General features: G+C 37.5%; 1 protein-coding gene across 1 annotated transcript in view; it reads right to left on the bottom strand.

Moving 5' to 3' along the window:
• The window catches only part of CCDC82 (coiled-coil domain containing 82), a 741,906-nt gene that overhangs the window by 107,877 nt on the left and 609,276 nt on the right, over nucleotides 1–24,753 (bottom strand). The window lies entirely within an intron of this gene.

The raw sequence follows: 24,753 nt of genomic DNA on the forward strand, positions 1-24,753 counted from the left end.
AAAATGCCCCAGGGCTTAAATGCACAGCACACTGCATCCTGGATAACGGATTGGTTCTTTAAGAGAAGCAACTTGAGAATAACGGGAAAGTGGCTTAAAAGAGCACACTATTCGAATATGTCAGTGAGAGAAAAAGTTCCGAGAACAAAAGTTGGGCACCGTATGTCACTTCGGCATTAGTTTGAACAGCATAATTCTAAAGGTTTTCTAAAGGTTCCAGCGAGTGAGGCTGCAATGCTTTATCCGCAGGTAGCAACTGCTCTGTAAGGCGCGGGTTTTTCTATCTCTGTGGCTAGTTGGACATGGCCGAGTGTGGACAGCTGCTCACGGAGCTGGCAAGCAGGCCAGGCTGGGGTCCCCAGGCTACATCTCATCTGCTCGCCTGTGAGAAACCCATTCTTTTTGGGGAGGGGAAAGGAAACTGAAATAGTTAATGCTACAATATGTTTACTTGTGCCCTGGTGTCTGTCCTCAGCGAGATCTCTCTCTAAATCTGCTTCCCACATTTTTCTTCTTTGTACTTACTGCCGTCTGGGAAAAATATTGCGTCCCCGAGTGTAAGTCCCATGAGGGTAGATATTTTCTGTCTGTCTAATTCACAGCTTTATTTCTTAAGTGTCTGAAACAGTGTCTGGCACATGGCAGGCGCTCATTTAATTTTTTGAATGAATAAATTAATTTATACACTGAATCAGCATAGTCCTTTAAAGCAGCCTCATTAGATTCTATAATATAATGCAGCTATTATTGAACATTTGTCTACATGGGATAGCCTGCCTCCCTTAACATTCATAATGTAAGCTCTATCATGGCAAGCACTTTGAAAGTTTTTAGAACGTAAAACAGCAGCAGGCACTTTTTGAAATGAATAAAAGAATAAATGAATAAATAGAATCATTTTTGGAATTCTTCCTTCAGAATGCATTCAGAACCAGTCTGGGGCCTGAATATGCAAAGAAGCATGAGAATTTCTTATCCATATGTTGCTTTTGATCAAAAGTTGCCAGGTTTCATGAGCTGTTCCTAAAGTAAAATAATGCTCGCACCATAATTGCTTAAGGACAATCTATCCTATAGTATAGACAATGGACGATGGGAAATGTAAACACACAGCCCTAAGCCCAGTTGGGTGACAGTTTTTTAAAATCTGACTTCAGTTTCATACCTAGGGGCATATTTGGGTGTTGAGCGTTTGGCAAGCTGCCTTCTATTTTGCTGTGCTGTGCAGCAAAGACTAGCTGAGATGTCAGTCTTTAAAAACCCCGGGGAAGTGTGCAAACATTAAATATAAGAAATCCTTAATGATGTCTCCTGAGTTTATTCTGCCTGAAGTCTGACTGCCCCAAATACCACTCCTTCAAACATTAACTGTCTTTTATTTTTAACTAACATATCAGGGACATAAAGGAAATGTAAACCACTTTGGATGTCTAACCGACATGATTCATTTATTTCTGCTCACTGCTGATAGTAGCACATTTATATTTCATGGTTTCTGATTCAAAGGACTGTCATGTCCAGATGTGGTCTACTGCTTTCAGGACCAGGTGATAAACAGTGTTGTCCCTTGAAGTTAAATAGCAATGCTGAAGAACAGTCCATTCGGCAGCAAATCAAAAGATTTATATTAAGTAGAAAAGTCATATTAATCTTGCCTCGATATCCCGGGTGTCAGAAACTTACTTGTAAGGAAAGTAGAGAGCATTCTATGAAGAAAGTGGCTCACAGTATGGCCTGGAAGGAAAATGGTATCAATAGGAGAGAGACTCCATATATAATTTAGAACTAATCTTTGCAAATACTACCTAATGGAAATCACTCCACTCCAGTTTAGCAAATCAAAAGGTAGGTATGCAATTTTGGAGCGTTTCACGATCTAGGACATCTAGATCTAGTCTTAGTTAAAGACACAATGGTTTGTGCAGCCAGTGTGGCTCAGTGGTTGAGCACTAACCTATGAACCAGGAGGTCATGGTTGGATTCTGGTTGGGGCACATGTCTGGGTTGTGGGCTTGATCCCCAATGGAGGGGGGAGGGGCATGCAGGAAGCAGATGATCAATAATTATCTCTCATCATTGACGTTTCTATCTCTATCTCTCTCTCCCTCTCCCTGTCTGAAATCAATAATATATATATATATATATATATATATATATATATATACACACACGTATATATATGTGTGTATATCTATCTATCTATCTATCTATATACATATATATATATATATATATATATATATATATATATGTAAAATTAGAAAAGAATTTTTTCCTATGGGTTTTCTAGAAGGTGATGCTTTTAAAAATGCCATATTAATGCAAGTGTTCATTCTACCAGCTGGGTCCCTGCTACTGAAGATAAATTTCTAATTTTTCTGATCATGGTTGTGGATCTGAGAATGTGGCACCATCATGATCTAACTCATGTGTGAGAGTTTTGAATAGGTAAGGAGTTTATGTAAATTTAAAGTATGGCATTTTTCTTATTTTTATGTTAATATACATTTATTATTTTTTTTTCTAGATAACTTATTTTTTGGCCTCTGAGCTTTTTTTAAAAAAACATTATTGAATTTATTGGGGTGACTTTGGTTAACAAAATTATACAGGTTTCAGGTGTACAATTCTCTAATACATTATATTATATTGTATGTATGTTCCCCACTCAAAGTCAAGTCTCCTTTTGTTACCATTTGTCCCTCTTACCCTCTTTTACCTCTCCCCTTTTTCCCCTCTGGCAATCACCATGGTATTGTCTGTATTTATGAGTTTTAGTGTGTTTTTTTTGTTTAATTCCTTCACCTTCTTTTTACTCAGCCCCCCCCCCTTTCCTCTTCCTCTCTGACATCTGTTAGTCTGTTCTAGATTGTGTGTGTTTTTTTCATTATATTCCACATATAAGTGAAGTCATATGGTACTTATCTTTCTCTGACTGGGTTATTTCACTTAGCACAGTATTTTCCAGGTCCATTCATGCTGTTGCAAAATTTTTTACAGCTGAGTAGTGTTTCATTGTGTGAATGTACCACAGCTTTTTTATGCACTCATCTACTGATAGACACTTGGGCTGCTTCCAAATCTTAGCTATTGCAAATAACTCTGTAATGAACACGGGTGCATATATTCTTTTGCACCAATGTTTCCAATTTATTTAAATATATTACCAGAAGTGGAATCACTGGGTCATAAAGCAGTTCTACTTTTAATTTTTTGAGGAAACTCCATACTGTTTTTCACAGTGGCTGCATCAGTCTGTATTCCTACCAATGGTCTACATTCCCTATTCTCCATATCCTCACCACTTGTCATTTGTTGATTTATTGATGATAGCCATTCTGACAGATGTGAGGTGATAGTTCCAGTATATATTTATATATATATCAGAAGCCTGATGCATGAAGATTCGTGCAAGAATGGGACTTTCTTTCCCTGGCTGCCAGCACCACCTTTGCTCCAGTTCTGGAGCAGCTTCTTTCTTCTCAGGTCCTGCTTTCCCAGAGGCCCTGAGTGGCTGGGGCAGTGTGTAATGCTTGCATCATTGCCATGGCAACAACACAAGCATCCTGCTCTGCCCCCCGACCGCTCGGTGTCTGTGTATGCAAATTAAATCACCATCTTTGTTGGGTTAATTTGCATACTCCTGATTGGTTGGTGGGTGTCATAAAGGTATGGTCAATTTGCATCTTTCTCTTTTATTAGTGTAGATGAAAAGAGTACTCTTGGTCATTTCTTTGTAGTATAATTTTAAGCCTGAAATTGGCAGTATTTCATCTTTTCCTATGTCTGAGTAGTATTCCATATTTGGTCCTCAGTCTTAGTAGCATCCCTATCAGGTGTTGATGAGATAAGAAACTCTACTTGGTGAATGAAAGGCATGTCATAGTCTTCTTTACCATCATCTTGATATATGTAAATTCACCTTTTCTAAAAATAATGAAGTAACCGTATTTGGTTTAGCTGAAATTTAAGTAGTACAGACATAAATTCTGAGGCCAAGTTTACAATGTTAAAAAAACACATCACACTCCCTCGCCAGTTTTGCTCAGCGGATAGAGCGTTGGCCTGTGGACTGAAGGGTCCCAGGTTCAATTCCAGTCAAGGGCATGCATTCTGGTGAAGGACACATGCCCTGGTTGTAGTGGGGGGGTGGTGGTGCAGGAGACAGCCAACCGACGATTCTCTCTCATCATTGATATTTCTACCTCTCTCTTCCTCTTCCTTCCTCACTGAAGTTCAATAAAAATATATTAAAACAAAACACACCATAATTTCTTATATGGTAATTCCAAGTCAATTTTTAAATCATGCTCTTTGGATCTTTACTTCCTTTTTATTGGCTATTAAGCATTTCTAAGATATCTTTCTAGTTCAAAATAGCTTGATTAATCTTCCCTTTATAAATCTATATAGATTGTCCCACACAATTAACCAATTAACCTGATGCTGCTTTATTTTGTTTGCTGCTACATGTGTGTTGTCTTATCTTCTGAACACAACTGTATTATCCTTGAAAGCAGGATAGACAACAGAACTTCTCAGAGATTTAAGGAGGCTAATAAGTGTTAAACAGAAAATGATGTAAAAACAAGCAAGCGTGAATATGACGAGTATTAGATGAGTTACGTAAACTTCCTCAGTGCAGAACTTCTCCAAGCCTTTGGTGCAGTGGTTAGAAGTTGTGGCTCTGGAATCAGGCTGCTTCTGTTCAGATCTCAACTTTATTAAGAGCAGCGTGACCTTTGACCCTGGACAGATGGCTTAATCTTTATGTGCTTTTGTTTCTAAACTGTAAAGTGAGTTACTTCATACAGTATTTACGAAGCATTAATGAATGAATGCATGGGCAATTATCATGAACATGCAATTGTGAGTTTCTACAAGAGGAAATGATTGTACAGTTTTTCTTTTTTCCCTAACATATCACATGACTAGTGTTCCTGAATACACTCAGGGGAATATCCTTAAACCATGAGTTATTATTACTGGTGTTTAACATATCATTCTCCCCCCCCCCCCTTTTTTTTTTTTCCTGCTTCTGTTGAATTAGTTTTCACTGTGTGACTGGGCTTCTCTGTATGGGTTTCCTTCAGGGATCACAACTTGTAAGTTGCCACATCATTTATATGGCAGTTGATCTAGAATTAGAATCCCTTAGCTAATCATTTTTCCTTACTACTTTGTCCAATGACAATAGGAATGACTAGCCAATCTTATTATATTAATTAGTTTTCCAAACATTCAAAAGCATCATATGCAGTTACCCAGCTCCTTGCTTATAGGATTATTCATTATTTTGTGTATTTCTATTGCTAGATCATACCATGGATTAACAGTGCTCTCTTTACTATTGGAAATAGGGTCATTAGCAACATCATTATTTTTTTGTATATTGCATTGTGTCTCTGCCCCTAAAGTTAAATTATCTTCCATCATCATATATTTGGCCCCTTTTACCTTTTAATTCCCCTTCCACCTGCTTTCCCTCTGGTAACCACAATACTGTTGTCTGTGTCTATGAGTTTCATTTTTTTATCCCACAAATGAGTGAAAAATTAGATGGTTCTTATTTTTTTCTGACCAACTTATATTTTGCTTAGCGTGGGATTCTTAAGGTCCATCCACATTGTTGTAAATGTCAGTATTCCATCTTTTCTTATGGCTGAGGAGTATTCCATTGTCTATATGTACCACATCTTCTTTACCCAATCATCTATCAAAGGACACCTTGGTTGCCTACATGTCTTGGACACCATTAATAGTGCTGCAGTGAACATAGGGGTGCATATATCTTTGAGAATAAATGTTTTCAATTTTGGGGGGTAGATACCCAAAAAAGGGATTGCTGGGGCATAGGATAACTCTATTTTTATTTTTTTTGAACAACCTTCACACTTGTTTTCCCATGGCTTTACTAGGTTACATTCCTAGCAATAGTGAGTAAGGGCTCTTTTTTCCCCCCACAATCTCTCCAACACTTGTAATGATTTGTCTTGTTTATAATAGTCATTCTAATAGGTGTGAGGTGGTATCTGATTGTGGTTTTGATTTGCATTTCCGTATTAGCTAGTAAAGTTGGGCATCTTTTCATATATCTGTTGGCCAATTGTGTGTCTTTCTGGGAGAAGTAACACATTCTTATTGATTAATATTATTTCTTTATTTTCTCCAACTTTTATTATTACAGAAAATTTCAAACCTACAATAGTGTAGAAAGAGTAGTACAATAACTACCTGCATGCCATTCATTTAGATTTCAAAATTATAAACTTTCCACTTTTGCTCTCTTTCCCTGCATATTTATCCCCAAATTATTTGAAAGGAAACTGCAGACTTTGTGACATTTCAACTTAAAATACTTCAGTATCTCTTAAGAATAAAAATAGTCTCCTATAGATCACATGATGATAGTTAAAAGAACAATAATTCTATAATATCATCCAGTCAGTATTTAAAATTTTTCAAAATAACCCTAAATTTCTTTTCTAATTGCTTAAAAAAAAAATCCAGGATCCACTCAGGTTGCACACTTTTATTTTGTTGTTAGACCTTATTTAAATATTTGTCCTTTAATCTAGATTAGTCCTCCCCATCTTTCCTGACATTAACTTTTTTCAGTTTCATTGAATTATAATTGCCCCAAATTGTAAGATATTTAAAGTGCACTACATGATAATTTGATATACATATACAATGTAAAAGGATTACCACATCAAGTTAATTAACATCTATCACCTCAAATACTTACCTTTTTTTTGTGAGAATATTTAAGTTCTATTCTCAGCAAATTTCAATAATACATTGTTATCAACAATAATCACCATGTTATACATCAGATCCTCAGACCTTAGTCATCTTATATCTGAAAGTGTGTATCCTTTACCAACCTTTTCCTATTTCCCCCAGCCCCTAGTCTCTGGCAACCACTTTTCTACTCTCTGTTTTTATGAATTTCACTTTTTTTTGTTGTTGGTTTGCTCATTTTAGATTCCATATATAAGTACCATCTAGTATGTGTCTTTGTTTGGCTTTTTTTCTCTTAGCACAATGCCCTGAAGGTTCATGCATGTTGACACAAAGGACAAATTTTCCTTTTTTTTTTTTTTTTTAAGTTTGAATAGTATTTCATTATATATATGGGCTAGGGCTACAGACCAAATGGGCTAGGACTACATCTTATCTTTTTGATGACAGAGAACCTAACAGGTGTGAGGTGACATCTCATTGTGGATTATCAGTGTTTCTTTTCTTTCCTTTCTTTCCTTTTTTTTTCTGTTGAGTTGATTGAGTTTGTTCTATATTTTGGATATTAATCTTTATCAGATATGTGATTTTAAAATATTTTTTCTCATTCCATAGGTTGCTTTTAAATTTTGTTGATGATTTCCTTTGCTTTTCAGAAGCTTTTTAGTTTGATGTAGTCTTACTTGTTTATTTTTGCTTTTGTTGCTTTTGCTTTTGGTATCAAATCCAAAAAATCATTGCCAACACCAATATTGAAGAGCTTACCCCCTGTTTTATGGTTTGGGTCTTATATGTTCCATTTTGAGTTGCTTTTTGCATCTGATTAATATAGGAGTAACCTTTTCCACTCATACCTCTACCACCTTAACTCTGGTAACAATGAATCTGTTTTTGTTTTGCTTGCTTATTTTTTTAAGAGTTCACATATAAGTAAAACCATATTGCATTTGTTTTTCTCTGACTTCTCTATTCATGTTGTCACAAATGGCAAGATTTAATTCTTTTTTATTGCTGAGTAATGTTCTCTCTCTCTCTCTCTCCTTCTCTCTCTCTCTCTCTCTCTCTCTCTCTCTCTCTCTCTCTCTCTCTCTCTCTCTCTCTCTCTCTCTCTCTGTGTGTGTGTGTGTGTAATATTTTCTTTATTGATTCATGATGTATAGATACCTAGGTTGATTCCATATCTTGGCTATTGTAAATGATGCTGCAATGAACATAGGAGTGCATATATCTTTTTGAAATTAGTATTTTTGTTTTCTTTATCTAAAAAAACCAGAAGTGAGATTGTTGAGTTGTATGGTAGACCTATTTTTAGTTTTTTTGAGGACTCTCCATACTGTTTTCCATTGTGGCTATACCAAGTTGAAGTCCGACCAACAGCACATAAAGATTCTGTTTTCTCCACATCTTCACCAACACTTTCTCTTTGCTGTCTTTATGATAATAGCCATTCTCACTTGTGGGAGGTGGTATCCCATTATGGTTTTTATTTGCATTTTCTTGATGATTTGAGATGCTGAGTATCTTTTCAAATGTCTGTTGGCCATTTGTATGTCTCCTTTTGAGAAATGTCTCTGCCCATTTTTTGATCAGATTAATTTTATCAGTGCTTTATGTATCCATTGATAATCCTTCTCTAAATCAAACATTGAGTCTGGAAAATGGTTGTTTTTTAAATTTTGTTATTCCTATATTTATTTATTAGTGGGCATTTTTCTGTAGAGATATTTCCTGTATTTTGACTGGTGTGTGACCTCAGATGAACTGATGAAATGGTGTTAAAAGCAGATACAGCCATGACCAATTTAGGTAGCTGTAAAATAGTTGTAAAAGAAAAAAATACCAGGCCTAACCAGTTCAGCTCAGTGGATAAGTGTTGGCCTCTGAACTGAAAGGTCCCAGGTACGATTCTGGTCAAGGGCAGGTACCTTGGTTGGGGGCACATCCCCAGTAGGAGGTGTGCAGGAGGCAGTTGATCAATGTTTCTGTCTCATCAATGTTTCTAACTCTCTATCCCTCTCTTTTCTCTCTGTAAAAAATCAATAAAATATATTTTAAAAAGAAAAAGAAAAAACATCAGAGTTTTTCAGAGAGGACAGAGCTGACCATTAGGGGAGGGGGCACGCACACACACACACACACACACACACACACACACACACACACGAGAGAGAGAGAGAGAGAGAGAGAGAGAGAGAGAGAGAGAGAGAGAGAGAGAGAGAGAGAGGCACCACAGACTGATTATATGACAATTCTAGGAAGGCTCCTGAGAGTTGGCCAGTAAACCAGGACAGCCTGTTACATATGGTGCCATTACTTCCTGGTTTCTTTAATCTTTTCCTTCTAGCATGTGATTAACCATTCTCCTTTCTCCCTGATTTTCATTTTTTAAAAAATCTTTATCTTTGAAGATATCATAGTTATAATTAACTTGTATCTTTCTTCCTCAAGTAAATTCTTAGAAGTGTTAGCAGACAATAGAGAAGTCAGGATTCAGAAAAATACAAGAATCAAAGACTCTATGATGTGGAAAGTAGATGCACACTCAAATAAGGCCATGGAAGGAGTTTAATGAAGACGTGGGCAGGACTAAAATACTCCCCTCCTTTATCCCTCCCCAAATACTACAGTAGCCTCAACTGGGATAAGTTACCACCTAGAAATATACTATCAGGAGCAAGTATATTTAGTATATTTCTAGGTAGTAACTTATCCCAAGTAGTTGTGTGGAAAGGGGCAACAGATTTAGATGGAGGGGCACAGCCAACATACTTAATCTGACAGGAGCTGGTGAAAAAATACCCTGACTTCATTTGTCTCAAATAGTGCCAGGCATATAGGAGATGTCCAACTAATTTTGTTTTGTGAACAAAGGAATAAATGAACGAATGAGTGAATATAAAAATGGATGGATGAGTAAAATAGACTCAAGGGACTTTTATTGCATTCTTCAGGTGGTTTTAAAAAAAAAAAAAATCAAAAAGCAATTCCACTTTCTTTGCCTTACTAATGCATGTCAATGCCAGGAGATTTCATTATTTTATTTTTAGAAAAAATGATCAATGAGAACATTGTACCAGACAACCCTCCCTGGGACTTTTGAGTTGAACACATTACTTAGCAAATGCTAACATGGGAACTTGAGGATATTTAGTGAACCTGCTGAAGTCAACACATTAATGCAACTCAAACCAATAGAGGAGCAACTATCTATTAACCTTGGCATTGTGGGGTCCCAAGAAGCTTTTACCAACTATTGAGTTTTGTAACCTATAAAATAAATCAAAATGTAACAACAGTTAACCTTGAAAACCTTTTGATTACCTCCCAGGGGTCAATTGTTTTGAAGACAGCAACATAGTGTGGTAGAAAAAGCCAGTGTTCTGAAGTAAGCAAAACTCAATATCAAACCCTTGCTCTGCTTTTTTTCTAGTCAAGTAATGAAAGGATATTACTTACATTTTTTAAATTCCAACTGTTAATCTAGTATAATTTCACTTATTTTTAATATTGTGTAAAAAATTAAATCAGAAAATATGTTGGAAGATTTTTGCATATGGCATGTACTCTATGCATGCATTTTATTGCTTTCCTTGAGGTTCATTAATTTTATAATATTTCCTTGATTTTTTTATTTTATAAACTTTGCATAAATTATTGATGTTATTATATAATTGATAAATGTAGAATAAATTTCAATAGGCTCTATAAAAAAAGGAAGAATAATGATGGTATGTTTTTACATTTATTCTTTGAACTTGAGATCGAGAAATATTGTAGTTCTTATTCTGAGATAGCAATAGCCACAAACCCAATTTTAAAATTTAAATAAAGATAAATAAATTATCAGAGTTTATAGAAATTTTTGTTCCTGTGTGTAAATGGCAGCATTGAGCAGAATTCCTTGAGTTCGCCCTTGCTAGTTTGCTCAATGGTTAGAACGTTGGCCCACAGACTGAAGGGTCCGAGGTTCGATTCCCATCAAGGCTCCTATCCATGTGTCTTTTGCTCATTCATGTTTCTCTCTGTCTCTGCCCCTCGCTTCCACTCTCTCTATAATGATTAACAGCAAAAAGAATTCCGAGAATTCTCTCTTAAAAAAACGATTTCTCTATCATTATTATATTCTACAGGAGACCCAGTGCACAAAATTTGTGCAGGGGGGCGGGAAGGTTACCTCAGCCCAGCCTGCACCCTCTCCAACCCTGGACCCCTTGGGAGCTGTCTGACTGCCGGTTTAGTCATCCCCCTGGGGATGAAGCCTAAACTGGCAGTCGGACTTTCCTTCTCACAATCCTGGACTGCTGGCTCCTAATTGCTTACCTGCCTGCCTTCCTGGTTGCCCCTAATTGCCCCCACTGCTGGCTTCGTCGCCCCTAACTGCCCCCCCCCCACTGGCCTGGTCACCCCTTACTGCTTCCCTTGATGGCCTAGCCTGGTTGCCCCCAAATGCCCTCCTCTGCCAGCCTGGTCCCTCCTAACTGCCCCTCTGCCAGCCTGGTTGCCCCTAACTGCCCTCCACTAGCCTAGTCACCCCTCATTGCCACCTACCAGCCTAATCACCCCCAACTGCCCCCTTTCTGGCCTGGTTGCCTCCAACTTCCCCCCTCTGCCAGCTTGGTTGCCCCCAACTCCCCCCTCTCCACACCAGCCTGGTTGCCCTTCATGCTCCCCCTACCCTCACCCCACTGGCCTGGTCACCCCACGCAGCCTGCTGTTCAGTCGTTTGGTATTCTCTCACTAACCACCTGCCGGCCTGGTCGTAGGCAACCATCTTGTGAAGGCATGATGGTTAATTTGCATATTATATCTTTATTATATAGGATTTTTTCTGCTGTAAAATAAATGTAGCCAAATTTTGAATTCTTCTATTCTTAGTGGAATTATATCATTTTATAATATTATTTTATAACATTCAATGAAAAGTAGCTTTTGTGGGTTTTACTCTTTTTGTAAAATTATCAGATTCAGTTTTAATTTCAGGTGAGTTAAGCACTCATTTGAAAGTACCGTATTTTTCGAACCATAAGACGCTCCGGACCATAAGACACACAAGTTTTTAGAGAAGGGAAATGAAGAAAAAAAGATTCTGAAACAAATAGTGTCCTAAAATATTTTATGTGCATTAAAACCCAACATCACAGTCATAAACACATGTAATCAACCCTGTAAAGTAAACAGCAGCACTTAGAACCATTTTAGAGCCGGGCAAGCACACAGAGACCACACAGAGCCGGGCAAGTAAAAAAACTTTTTTTTTTAAGTATATGTGTAGGCTATATTTGGACCATAAGACTCAGGGACTTTTCCCCCCCACTTCTGGGGGGAAACAAGTGCGTCTTATGGTCCGAAAAATACGGCAAGTCATTTCTTTGCCGGACAATGGGATACCATTCGGTTTTCTGAAAGTGGTGACATAAGTGAGGCTCTAAACAAACAAATGTTTATTATATTAACAGGTACTTCACAAAAATGATTTATTCCTGATATAATTTATTATATTTTTTAGTGGATAAAGCTCTTAAGTATTTTCTCCATAAACGGCTTTTACTTTAAACACACACACACACACACACACACACACACACACACACACACTCGCTCTGTTTCATTCATCCTGTTTATAAGAATTATTTGTTGGGAAGCTTTTTCTATCTCAACTTCAAGTCATAATGGAGAATAGTTAGTTCCTTGAGGCTAAGCTAAGGTCCCCTCAGGATCCAGGCGTGTCCAGACATGTCTGGAAGGCTGGTGTCATGTTCCGTAGCCACAGGGGCTGCGGAGTGCCTCTGAGAAAGACTACGTCAGAAGGGAAGAGAGTCCATGTGCAAACGCTTGGCTTAGGGATAAATCCAGAAAGGCTACAGGCCTGAGGGAAGGAAGGTGAGAGCGGGGGTTGGGGATGAGACAGGCACAGAGCTGGTTTGGGTGCCAGAAGTCCAGCTGTCTCCTGAGTGAGCAGTGTCTTTCTTTAGGAGGGTGAACAGTAGCCAGGGTTCTTAAGGCTCCTGTGATGCTGTTTTACCTAGGCATTCTGCTCATCTCACAGAGGACTGCAGACAACTCTCTATCTCACCCAACTTGTCCGACTGTGAGAACAAGAGAAGAGGCTTCCTCTCCCTCTTGGACATGTTTGAACCTAGAAACAGTGGAAGCTGAACGTGCTGGTGGAGGTAATTCACCACCGGTGGCCCTCAGCCTAGCCCATCATATGGGTGAATAGGGAAGGAAACATAGAAGCACTAAAGATGGTAATTCTCTAGGAGCAGGAAAGCCTTGTCCCTTGCCTAATCTTTAAAATTAATGAAATACGGCTGAAACCGGTTTGGCTCAGTGGATAGAGTGTCTGTCTGCAGACTAAAAGGTCCCAGGTTCGATTCCAGTCAAAGACATGTACCTTGGTTGCGGGCACATACCCAGTAGGGAGTGTGCAGGAAGCAGCTGATTGATGTTCTCTCTCATCAATGTTTCTAGCTCTCTATCCCTATCCCTTCCTCTCTGTAAAAAATCAATAAAATATAAAAAAATAAAGGAAAATGAAATTAATGAGATACAAACCACCCACATTTTATGATGTCATTTGACATAAACACATTTTTTTGTGTGTGTATTTTTGAGTACCAACCCACATTTTGGAAATAGGATATTGAATAAAATTTGCTTACTACATTAAAAAATGTTATTTTGAACAAAATTTTATTTCAATAAAATAAAATATTTGCAGAAACCATACAAAATGTAGCAAGCAGAGTGGGGCTCTTTGAAAATGCTGAGAAAAACCCCTGCATGATTTACTGCAAACATTGCTTCAATTCACACATTCTAGTTTCCTCAGACTGATCAATCAGCTTATCAACTTCTTAATACACACTTTACAGTCTCAGAGAAAGATCATTTCCCCAGGAACAACCAAAAAGAGTGTTTATACATCTCTCCATCACATATAGAGATTGCTGTCTCTAATCTCTTGAGAAGTGCTTACTGGAAAAATCTTTTCAGAAAGCAGGTCATTTCCTTCTTTAAGTTGTTTGAAGAACATTGTCCCTTGATTTCAAATCTCTCACAATATATTTCCCTTGCCACACAGAAAGCACTTTGTTTTCCAGTGTTTCCGTGAAACTGTTATGAGTCTGACATAAGATGCATGTGAAATGTCCAGATGTTTGGCAGATATAATGTAACTATAGTGATTGAAACCAACCAAGAAACTAATTTTTCCTTCCTCTTCAGTCCCCCATATGACACATCTTGACCTCCGTCATCACTTTAGAATTATACAGCTTCATACCAACTCTCACCAAGGATTACCACGTTAATGAGTAGGTGAAGAAAGAATTCTTTGTGATTTTTCTTTACTAGAAATAAATTTTACATTTTCCAATTACATTTTCTCCAAATGATCAGAAGTAAAGGGAAAACTTTTTTTGTTGGCTAGTATTTCCCATGAAACAACTATTTGTTGAATCAAGAAGTGAATAAGAAATGTTACAGTGCAGCTGATGAATGAGCTTTAGCAAGGTGCTCAGATGGTCTTGTTTTTGGAAAATTTGCAAAAGTTGGACCTACAAAGGGGAATCAGCTAAGACAGAATTGCTCTTCCTTCCTCCCTTCCTTCCTTCCTCCCTCCCTCCCTCCCTCCCTCCCTCCCTCCCTCCCTCCCTCCCTCCCTCCCTCTCTTCTTTCTTTCTTTCTTTCTTTCTTTCTTTCTTTCTTTCTTTCTTTCTTTCTTTCTTTCTTTCTTTCTTTCTCTCTCTCTCTCTCTCTCTCTCTCTCTCTCTCTCTCTCTCTTTCTCTCTCTCTCTCTCTCTTTCTTTCTTTCTTTCTTTCTTTCTTTCTTTCTTTCTTTCTTTCTTTCTTTCTCTTTTTCCTGTGGTTTCTTCTTCATCACCTGTCATGTTTGTGACACTGGAGTGGCTGTGGACATTTTTGGAATCTAAGAGGAAATGGAATTTCAGACACATTTAGTTTGGGTTTGTTGGGATGTGTATGTGGTTTGCAGTTACTTCTTCACACAGATAAATTATTGCTAGATGTCACGGCAGAAATGACTTTCCATCTGCTATTGCCTTTGTGCCAACTTACTGAGCATTTTGTTAGGAAAATCCAGTGCTAGCGATCTCATGGCAATGTGGAAGGTCCCTGTAGTACCTGATACCAGGAGTGTGCAGGCAGCAGAGAGGACATAAAACTTGAAAAGTGGAAACTAGAAGCGAATGCGGGGAGGATTTTTAAAAAAACCAGAATGTGTAAAATCTTGAGTAAAGGTTTCAATTCTCACTGATAACTGGTCAAAATGACTCTTTTCAGTAATATATTTGTCAATGGAATATATAATTATAAATGTACCATCCTTTTTTATTTTTTAAATTCTTACCTGATCATATGTTTGTTGTTTTGTAGGGAGAGGAAGAGAGAGAGAGAAAGAGAGAGAGAGAGAGAGAGAGAGAGAGAGAGAGAGAGAGAGAGAGAGAGAGAGAGAGAGAGAGGAAAACATAACATCAGTTACCTCCCATATGTACCCTGATCAGGGATTGAACCCTAAATATTTTGGTGTAGGGAATGACCCTCTGATTCGCCTGGCCAGGGCTACTTTTTCATTTTTAAATGGGAATTTCATAAAATAGTTTATGAGAATTAATAAAGGCACAAACATTTAGCATTACAAAAAACAGTGAGTAGTATATCTGTGACAGGTCATATATGAAAGTAGCCTAGTGGAGGAAGTTCTCAAATTTGACAACTTTTTCAAAGGTCACATGACCTTAACAGTAATAAGTTGCAATGCTAAAATAAACTTTTACGAACCACCAATAATAAAACATTTTAATCAAGTAGGCTATCGGAAAGGTTGAATGGTCTTTTTATTCTTTCCATATAAAATATTACAAAATTAATAGTCCATGAAGAATTAAAGAGTATATAATATATATATATATATATATATATATATATATATATATATAAATGTGCTCTAGAGAATTGATAAAAAAATATTATTTTATTTTTCTGTATTTCCAGTGTTTATAGATTTGTCAGTTTTTAATATTTATAAATTGTGGTGGTTTCAGTTCTCATTCTAAATAAATGATAGCTTTTGACCTAATTTTTTATTTTTTATTAAGGAGGCTACCCAAATGTTGAGCTTCAGACCCTCCAAATCTGATATGCCCCTGTATATTCAAAAGGTCATAAAAGTTTTTACAAATGAACTTTATGGAGGTATAATTTGTACTCAATAAAATATAAACATTTTATGTATAGCGTTAGCTGATGTGAGACAAATATAAACACCCATGTAGCTATAGAATTAACTTACAGAATATTTTATTCACCTCAAATAGTTCCCCTTGGAAGCAGGTTAGAAGAGGGCAATGGGGGAAAAAGGGAGACATACGTAACACTTTAAACAATAAAGATAAAAAACAAAATGGCTCCCTGTGTCCATTTTTAGTCAATACCCCACTCTTCACCCCAGCTCCAGTATGCTACTGATCTGCTTTAGATAAGACGTTTCTTTCCTGAAGTTTCTTATAAGTTGAATTATATGATATGTACTCCTTTGCACCTGGCTTCTTTTACTCAACATTTTTGATATTCATCCATGATGCTGTGGGAATCAATAGTTAATCCCTTCTTGATGCTGAGTAGTATTTCTTGAGAGACACCTGGGTTATGCCCAGTTTTTGTCTGTTATGAATAAAGTGGTGTTCTTGTACATGTCTTTTTGTGGACATATGTTTTTATTTCTCCTGACTAAATAGTTAGAAGTGGAATTGCTGGCTCAAGTGGTCAGTTTATATATTTCACACATATACATTTCATACATATATATATATATATATATATATATATATATATATATATGAATTAACTTTTAATTATTTTGTGGTGCCCATTAATTCTAGCTCAAATTTTTATTTATTAATTCAATAAGTGTTTGTTATGCAAACACCAGAGAATCACAGGAGAAGCATAAGCTGGGTCTTACTGGAGATATCAGAGTTCATCAGGCAGGCATTGAGTGAGAACACAACAGTCTGTGGAGTTTCCATGTGCAAAGGCATGGTTTGCGGATATACCATACATCACACATTTCTGGGAAACTGGACAAGGATTGCGTATCTGGGAAACAGCCAGTGAGGTGGTTTTGCAGGAAAGAAAAGCGCATTAAGTGAAGATAGAGCAGAAAGCTTGGCCGATCAAGGAGGACACTCAACACTAAGGAAATGTGCTCTTTGAGGCCTCATCACACCCCGAATGCAGCTAGTCGCTTTGTTGCGTGCCTGTCTTCTCCACCATACTGCAAGTTCCTAGGTGCTGTCTTTGCTACCTTCAGTGTGGAACCTAATGCTGGGCACTTAGTAGGGCATTAGAAAATTAGAGTTTATGCGAGAATGAATGAACAAATGAGAACGAATGGAATGACTGCCTTTTCTGTCACTGAACAGGTTCAGAAAAAAATTCTTTACCGAAGACCTATGAAATATCCTCTGTGAAGACACATTAGGAATACATATTTATTTCTCTGCTGAAGCAAGGCCATGCGTATAATCTTCTTATGAGCTTGATTTATTAATTTCAGTTGCCTTTATGATCAATACTAATTTCATGGCCTCATTGCCTTCAGAGGGATCTGCATGGGTGGCTGAGGTAGTTGAAAAGAATGGATCCACTGTGCTGCGGTTTCCTTAATTTTGTGGTAAAATTGGCCTTAAAATTGTAGCACTGAATAAAAAGCCTTGCTTAAGAGAGGCTAGAAATTGTGAACTATCCACTCTCTTGGCCATATTTTTTGCTGTATTTTCTACCGAGTGTTTTCATTTGTGCTGGAGCTCATAAAATTCTATTATCTTTACGATCTTCATTTATGCAGGCGTAAACAGGTCCACTTGTAGTTACTAAAAGTGTGTGCTCTGGCAATTTGTTTTAATACTAAGTCGTATTGCCCTAGCTGGTTTTGACTCAGCGGGCAGAGCATTGGCCTGCGACTGAAGGGTCCTGGGGGTTTGATTCCAGCCAAGGGCACATGCCCAGGTGTGGGCTTAATCCACGCATCTTCAAACTACGGCCCACAGGCCACATGCGGCCCGCAGAGGAGTCTGATCCGGCCCGCCAGGTTTTTTGGGCAGTGAGCGCAGCCGAGGTGTTACAGTAGGAATTAGTAGTTCATATAGTCCGGCCCTCCAGCTCTCTGAGGGACCGTGATCTGGCCCCCACTTTAAAAAGTTTGAGGATGCCTGGTAGGGCAGTGTTTCCCAAACTCCTCTCATGATGAGAATCACCTGGTGGGATTGTTAAAATACAGATTCCTGAATCCCAACTAAGAAGTGCTAAACTAGAATTTTTGGGAATATATAGGTAAAATTGTATACTTAACTTAGTGCTCTGTCTTAATATACAATTTTACCTACAGTTCCCAAAAATTCTAGTTGGGATTCAGGAATCTGTATTTTAACAACTCCACCAGGTGATTCTCATCATGAGAGAAATTTGGGAAACACTGCAGTAGGGGATGATCAGGAGGCAGCTGATCAATGATTCTCTCTTATCAGTGATATTTCTATCTCTCCTTCTCCCTTCCTTTCTGAAATCAATAAAAAATATATTAAAAATAATGTCATATTTACTTCATTGCTTGTTCACTTTAGTAATGGTAAAATAAACACAGCATGGGAGAGAAAGGCAGCTGAGAAATAAGGAAACCAGTTTAGAAAAATAGAGTAAGTACAGGACTAGTGAGGAAGGAGATTTGGGATGTTCTGATTTATTAATGAGTTAAAATTGGAGCTCTTATCTAATTAGTCACCTAAATCAAGATACTTCTGAGAGCAAAATAGGCATGGCAAATAATGATCCAAGGACAACAGGCAAACAGACACGAATGGTAACTTCTGTTTAAGTACTCTTTCCAAATCTTTATGTTTCAGATGATCAGTTCTTATTACTGCCTTATGAAGTTCCAATTAGTAGGTCTAGGGCTATGTATAGCTCTTTAACTTTGGTAAAGCTTCCCACAGACACTTTTCTAAATGGGATTACCATTGTGGTTCAAGAAGGGAAATATTATTTTTCAAATTGCTATGGAAATATTAAGAAAGATACTGACTTTCAGGGGTAGTTGATCTGAAATTCAGGATGAGTCAGTGGATGCCTGTGAAATTTTCCATCAAATTATATATATATATATATATATATATATACACACACACACACATATATATATATATATATATATATATATATATATATATATATATTCAGAAGAAAGGTCATCTCAATCTTTCTTAGATATAGTTCATTTCTTAATTTTTTATTCTACAAACATTGCTGTGACCCACAGGTTCTCTGCGGGCTATTGGAAATACAGTAGTGAACCAGGTATGGCCACTGATCCTGGGGACTGAGATTGGAGGTGGAGAGTGAGGTGAATATTGGTGAGTAAAACAGTTTTTCTGTGTGTCTGAAGGTACTCCTTGGGGGAAGTTAAAAAAATAATGTCAACAATGCAGCCTACCTGAGTAAAATGTGAAGAATTCCAGAGGAAGATCTGAAAAAGCAGTGCCTGTTTACTTAGATGCTTACCATGTTTCCCCGAAAATAAGACATCCTCTAAAAATAAGACCTATTTACAGGTTTCCTTCTGAGTGAAATATAAGGCATCCCCCCAAAATAAGCCCCCCCCCCAAGGCTAAACACGAGAGATTTGGACCACTGATTCTGAAAGAAATGGAGTCATAAGAAATTCACCAGGAAATTCAGGAATTGGATTGGTATGATGATGTTCCAGAAGATGATGACATGATTGTCATTAAATAAATGAGTAAATGCTTGATACTGTAGGGTTCACAGTTTGTCTGGTTTGTGTTGACAACTACCGTACTACCGTACCGTATACAGGTAATAAATTTCCTTTATTTTCATTTAACAATAAATGTGTAGCATATTCTTCTTCATGGAAAAATAAGACATCCCCTGAAAATAAGACCTCGCTCAACTTTGGGAGCAAAAATTAATATAAGACACTGTCTTATTTTTGGGAAACATGGTATGTTCTCTTATGCTTGTTGTTTTCCGTAATTAACAATGTTCATCTTTCCTATACTTACTAGCGTAAATTGGCTTGCTTTGGGAAAACTCTTTGATATTCCTTAGCATTTTTCTATAGGTTCAACTCAATTTGTAATTCTGATCTTGCTTTTAAAGTATTTTTAAAAACGTCTTAGAATCTATTTTTTTTTTTTTTAAAAAAAGCAATTTGAGTTTTATTGATCTACAGAGCTTGGGTTTAAAATGCACAGGTAGGCACTTAAATGCATTTTAACTGTTTCAATATTAGGTGGCTTGAGAGTTATTAAAGAGAAATTTGAGTTTTAGAATAAATCTGTTGAGAGATTAAGGGGATAACTGTAATATTTTGGGTTTGTATATTTAGTGAAATTGCAGTTTTTGTGGTGTTCTTTGGTCTTGTTCACTTTTGTACAAAATTAAAGTATGTTAATTCTTTAATTCATTCAACAAGGCTACGTTGGTAGATGAGGAGGGTACTAATATATTTAAATAAGACAGAGTCCTTCTCCCTTTAGCTTGTCTTCTGTCAGAGAAGAGAGATATGCAAACAGAATGCTGTACAGCATTTTACTAGCCAGTATGATGGTTAAAGGGGAAAATTCTAGTGTTTTTAAATCCAAGCTTAGAGTATTAGTTGGCCAAGCCATGTAACCCTGGATACTTTATTAAAACTTCTCTCGCTTCATTTATCTCTAGACTATGTGTTTTACTAGTCCTTCAAGGGGAGTTTGGAGCATTAAGCAATTCACAAAAGTGCTTAGTCCAATACCCACAACTCTAAACTAACCCGAGAAGGCTAGAAATTATGACGTCCTCACTGCAACAGGTTTCACAGGAGAGAAACTGTACCTGAAAGGTGGTGTTAAGAAATAGTTCACAAAATAGGAGGACACAATTTTTAATGTTCTGAATCTATTAGATAATAATACCAATGATTTGATGACCAAGTATTCATGAAAGAGTTTAATGATTCTATGAAGCAGTCTTTTTTGGAGATTCTACAAGTATCCTCTTTTTCTGCAGTAACCTCTCTCTAGGAATAATATATGTAGAGGGCAAAAAATAGGTTTACAGTTGTGAGTACACAATATTCAGAGTTTATTTTTGTGTTATTTATTATTTATTAATTATTCGTACAATTTTCTGGGTTGGGATTCTGGAAGAAATCAGGTTGTACATTCAAACTGGGCAATTTAAGCAGATTTTAACAGTGGGACTACTTGCAAAATCATGACCAGGGTTAAAGAAACCAATAAGAGAGAGTACAGTGTCCTAAATCTAATAACTATAGAGAGGTATTTCCAAGGTGATGGAGTGGTCATCAGAGAGCCATATGGGGAACAGTTTGTAGAAGGAGCAGTGTGTTTGGTGGAGCTAACCATACTCTGTGGCAGGAAGGGAGCCAACAAGGACATATTCTGATCTCATTCTCCTTCTGCCCTCTGCCCTGCCATTATGTCCCATTGAAGAGGCATGAAGACCACTTGAGATCACAGAATATGGTGTAGAGGGCATATGTGAGGTAACCAGTATGGGCACTGATTAGATCCTAGGAGAGTGTGATTAGCTAGCTCTATGTAAGCCCCTTTTTTTTCTGAGAATAAAATCAGGTTTAGAGTGAGAACTAGGAAAACTTTCTCCTCGGATGACCCAGGTGCTAATTATCTAGGATTCTTATAGGTCCTAGTACATTGACGAGTCACAGCTATATGTAAAGTTAATCCCCAAAATTTCAGGAGGCTTGACTCATAGAAATATACTCAGAATCCTGAAAACATTAACTATCACCAATTAATTTGAGCTAGTTTACATAATGCAACCAATTTGCTGTTTCTAGTTTATGTTTTAAGTTTGTTGAAAAATCAGAAAAGGCCTAGCATAACCAGGAGCTGGAACTAGAGGCAGACCTTGGAGATTTTCTCTGTCTTTCTGGTTCAAAAGTAATGTGCTCTGGTTTTTCCACAACGGTGTTTCAATGCCACTAATTTCAATTTGTCTGAGGGTTTAGAGAATTAGACACTTTACATACCTTTGCTTTCTCTTGTTAACACCAACTCTGTAACTTATTCTGAGATAATTTATTTTCTATCCCTTTAATCATTTCACCTGCTCTTCTTTGAACCATTTCCAGTTTCTCCACATTCTTTTAAATAACGCGTAACTATTACAAAGGGCTATTCTGGGAAATCGTTACTTAAGGAAAATTGTTAAAGCATTTAAAAGTTTAAGAATGGTGACACAGATGTTGAAAAATGAAATGTTCCTGTCTAATAATGCTGATAGTGGAATTGTAGTAAATTAAATTACATCAGGTCGGAGTGAAAACCTTGAATGCGACTCAGGCATATCAGGACCTGAGAAAGGAACCCTTTGTGGAGAGAAAGTAATTATGAAAAACCAAAAATAAAACGAAGGAGAGAGGACTTTCCCTTGTACCAGTCCCTAAAACATTCTTCTAGAAATGAGGATCAAACTCTTTGGTTTAGGAAGTTAAGCAGCTAAAGTGAACAGAAATCTCAAAGTAGCCCAGATACTTTGTTTTATTAGAAAAAAAAATTCATAAAATTCTACATGAAAAAAGTTACCTGTTTTATTGGAAGAAGGAAAAGTAACACGTTTTCAAAGTATTTTACATCTCAGAGAGTATCTTAGTTACTTTATACAATTTATTTAATTTTTAAATCAATGATAAGAGGTATTGTCTCCTTTTTATTGATAAGAATACTGACTTAGATTTGAATCCAACGTGGCCTGATCCTAAAGCCTGTCTGTTTTTACTATATGATGAAATAATTTTCTAATAAAACTTAATGTGTCAGGAAAGTTCTATGTTTCAATATATATATATATATATATATATATATATATATATATATATATATATTTTTTTTTTTTTTTAAATATAATTTATTGATTTTTCACAGAGAGGAAGAGAGAGGGATAGAGAGTTAGAAACATCGATGAGAGAGAATCATCGATCAGCTGCCTCTTGCACACCCCCCACTGGGGATGCGCCCGCAACCAAGGCACATGCCCCTGACCAGAATTGAACCCAGGACCTTTCAGTCCCCAGGCCGACACTCTATCCACTGAGCCAAACTGGTCCCGGCTAATATATATTTTTGTAGGTTATTATTATTATATTTTTTACAATCCATTGTGAGTGAGTTTCAGATGCTCCATAACTAAGGAAAATAATATTTAAAAATCATTTCTTAATTGGTTGATTCAATGGCTTATATAAATGTTTGCAGAGAAATGAAGTGGTTATTTTTTAATGACAAAGGCATCAGGAATTTCTGATGCATAAGAATAAGAAGATGTGGGCAGATGGTGGAAAACTTATAATTTTGCATATGTGAGTTGATTTATTTAATGGTTGGCATACACATTTAAATATATTCCATCCTATTTTCTCCCTCAAATGTAATTGAGTCTTCTTATAATAACTTCAACACAAGTAGGCAGACATGAAGATCATCTCATTTCTGGGTTTGGAGAAACTAGATTTTAATTAGATAATGCTTTTAACTATGGAGTAGTAAAGAATCATAATGTTGCTTTATGCATGTTAAACTTTAAATTTTTCTGAGTTATGAACAGTCTATCTAATAAAAGAATAATATGCAAATCGACCTAATGGTGGAATGACTGGTTGCCATGATGCACACTGACCACCAGGGAGCAGATGCTCAAAGCATGAGCAGCCCCTGGTGGTCAGTGCATTCCACAGGAGGAAGTGCCGCTCAGCCACAAGCTTGGCTGACAGCTGGCAAGTGCAGAGGCCATGGCGAGAGCCTCTCCTGCCTACAGGGCAGGGCTAAGGATATCTGACTGCAGAGAGTGGGCCTAAGCCATCAGTAGGACATCCCCTGAGGGCTCCCAGATTGCTAAAGGGCACCAGCTGGGCTGAGGGGACCTGCCTCCCAACACTCCCCCCTCCAACTGCACAAATGTACAAATGTTGTATACTAGGCTTCTAGTTGTATTATATATGTTTCTTTTTTCATTAAATGCACTAGTGGTCTCGCCGAAACCAGTTTGGCTCAGTGGTATAGCGTCAGTCTGCGGACTGAAAGGTCCCAGGTTCAATTCTGGTCAAGGGTATGTACCTGGGTTGCGGGCACATCCCCAGTAGGGGGTCTGCGAGAGGCAACTGATCGATGTTTCTCTCTCATCGACGTTTCTAGCTCTCTATCTCTCTCCCTTCCTCTATGTGAAAAATCAATAAAATATATTTTTTTTAAAAATGCACTAGTGGTCTGGCCTGCAGGATTGGGCCAAAACCATAAGGCCTTCCAAAAAGCTCTCCGACATCCCCCAAGAGGTCCTGGATTGTGAAAGGGCACAGGCCAGGCCGAGGGGCCCCACCTGTGCACAATCAGGGCCGGGGAGAGACACGGGAGGTTGGCCAGCCAAGGAGGGACCACGGGAGACCTTCAGGGCATGTCCAGCCCATCTCACTCAGTCCCAACTGGCTGGACCCCAGCAGCAAGCTAACTGACCAATTGGAGCATCTGCTCCCTGGTGGTCAGTGCACGTCATAGTGAGTGGTTGAGCAGTCTTAACATATCATTAGCATATTACATTTTGATTTGTTGAACAGGCGACCAGATGACTAGACACTTAGCCTATTAGGCTTTTATTATAGAGGATTATATAGGATTGATTTCAGAGAGGAAGGGATAGGAAGAGAGATAGAAATATCAATGATGAGAGAGAATCATTGATCTACTGCCTCCTGCATGCGTCCTACTGGGGATCGAGTTCACAATCTGGGCATATGCTCTTGAACAGAATTGAACCTGGGACCCTTTGATCTGCTGGCTGATGTTCTATTCACTGAGCAAAACCAGCTAGGGCAGACATTATCACTATTTAAAATATATATATTATATGTATTATACTGAGTTCAGAATGAGAAAGGGAGATGGAGAGAGGGAT

This window comes from Pipistrellus kuhlii, unplaced genomic scaffold (assembly GCF_014108245.1).
Source record: "Pipistrellus kuhlii isolate mPipKuh1 unplaced genomic scaffold, mPipKuh1.p scaffold_m20_p_9, whole genome shotgun sequence".
NCBI lineage: Eukaryota > Metazoa > Chordata > Mammalia > Chiroptera > Vespertilionidae > Pipistrellus > Pipistrellus kuhlii.